This window comes from Salvelinus sp. IW2-2015, unplaced genomic scaffold, assembly GCF_002910315.2.
Source record: "Salvelinus sp. IW2-2015 unplaced genomic scaffold, ASM291031v2 Un_scaffold1203, whole genome shotgun sequence".
Lineage (NCBI taxonomy): Eukaryota > Metazoa > Chordata > Actinopteri > Salmoniformes > Salmonidae > Salvelinus > Salvelinus sp. IW2-2015.
In genome coordinates, this window is record NW_019942776.1 from 303,312 (window position 1) to 305,624 (window position 2,313).

General features: G+C 44.9%; 1 protein-coding gene across 1 annotated transcript in view; it reads left to right on the forward strand.

The window, feature by feature from the left end:
• The window catches only part of LOC112070026 (tight junction protein ZO-2-like), a 23,400-nt gene that overhangs the window by 11,934 nt on the left and 9,153 nt on the right, over positions 1 to 2,313 (forward strand). The gene's annotated exons all lie outside the window — the stretch shown is intronic.

The following is a 2,313-nucleotide window of genomic DNA, read 5'->3' on the forward strand; positions in this document are numbered from 1 at the left end:
CTTTGGTATATCTATATTGTCAATATGCATATAACTATGCAACAGCTTAAGCATGCTTACTGCTAACTGCCTATAGCATCACTATACTGTACCCCCTCCAACTCTTCGAAACTGCTAACAAACCAACATGTTATACTGTGCTAACATGTCATATATACATCTATCAAACACCTCTGTGCTTGTTCGTTCACTCCGTAAGCAGTCGCGTGTCGCCTGCCAGCCACATCCAACAGGCCATGCCCGAGAGTCCCCCAGGGACGGAAAAACATAGCTATAGTACAACGAAGTGTATACGCTGGAAGTACAACTAAGAGAGAGAGGTAGAGATAGTATGAAGAGGAGAGAGGAGAGTTGTGGTAGGACTGAGAGTGGAGGGACCTGGGAGAGGGGGAGAGAGAGCGAGAGGAGGCGACCCGGCCGGAAATATACAAGAGACGTGTACTGAAGTGAAAAGGAGCGAGAGATAGGGGAGAGGAAGGAAGGATGTAGGGAGAGAAAAAAAGAGAAAGAACTAAAAAATTTTTTCCCCACTTCTCACATTGTCCCAACACAAAAAATTTTCCCATGTCCCCATCATTGTCTAAAGCTAAAAAATTTTTTCCCCACTGCTCCTGCACATTGTTCTCTAATCAGCTAATAAATGTTATTTCCCCACTGTCTCCTGCACCATTTCTCTGAATCAGCAAATAAATGCTTCTTTTCCCCTACTTGTCTCCTAGCACAGGTAGCCTAGTGGTTAGAGCGTTGGACTATTAACCGAAAGGTTGTTGGATCGGAWCCCCGAGCTGACAWGGTAAAARTCTGTCMTTCTGCCCCTGAACAAGACAGTTAACCCACTGTTCCTAGGCCGTCATTGTAAATAAGAATTTGTTCTTTAACTGGCTTGCCTAGTTAAATAAAGGTATAAAATTAAAAAAATTAAAATTACAATGTATGCACGCATGACTGTAATTCGCTTTGGTCAAAAGCGTCTGCTAAATGACATATATTATAGTGAATAGAAATATCAACGCAACATGTAAAGTGTTGTTGATAGATGCTAAGAAGCTGATTGAGAGGTCAAAGGGCAAGCTAAAGTGTTGGTCCCATGTTTTCATGAGCTGAAATAAAAGATCCCCGGAATGTTCCATACTGTACAATAAGCTTATTTCTCTCAACTACACCAATTGATGTTTCTTTGTTAGTGAGYATTTCTCCYTYGCCAAGATAATCCATCCACCTGACAGGTGTGGCATATCAAGAAGCTGATTAAACTGCATGATTATTACACAGGTGCAAAAAATGTGTAGTTTTGTCATAAAACACAATACCACAGATGTTTCAAGTTTTGAGGGAGCGTGCAATTGGCATTCTGTCTGCAGGAATGTACACCAGAGCTGTTTTTAATGTAMATTTTTCTACCATAAGCCGCCTCCAACGTTGTTTTAGAGAATTTGGCAGTACGTCCAACCGGCCTCACAACCGCAGACCACGTGTAACCACGCCAGCCCAGGACCTCCACATCCGGCTTCTTCACCTGCGGGATCGTCTGAGACCAGCCACCCAGACAGCTGATGGAACTTTTGATTTGCACAACTGAAGAATTTCTGCACAAACTGTCAGAAACCGTCTTCTTAGAGAAGCTGATCTGCATGCTCGTCGTCCTCACCAGGGTCTTGACCTGACTGCAGTTCGGCGTCGTAACCGACTTCAGTAGGCAAATGCTCACCTTCAATGCCCACTGGCACCCTGGAGAGTGTGCTCTTCACGGATGAATCCAGGTTTCAACTGTACCGGTCAGATGGCAGACAGAGTGTATGGCGTTGTGTAGGCGAGAGGTTTGCTGATGTCAACGTTGTGAACAGAGTGCCCAATGGTGGGGTTATGGTRTGGGCCGGTATAAGCTACAGACAACGAACACAATTGCATTTTATTGATGGCAATTTGAATGCACAGAGATACCATGAAGAGATCCTGAGGCCCATTGTCGTGCCATTCATCCGCCGCCATCACCTCATGTTTCAGCATGATAATGCACAGCCCCATGTCGCAAGGATGTCCCAGTTCTTCCATGGCCTGCATACTCACCAGACATGTCACCCATTGAGCATGTTTGGGATGCTCTGGATCGATGCATACGACAGCGTGTTCCAGTTACCGCCAATATCCAGCAACTTCGTACAGCCATTGAAGAGGAGTCAGACAACATTCCACAGGCCACAATCAACAGCCTGATCAACTCTATGCGAAGGAGATGTGTCGCGTTGAATGAGGCAAATGGTCACACCAAATACTGACTGGTTTTCTGATCCGCGCCCCTACCTTTTTTTTTTT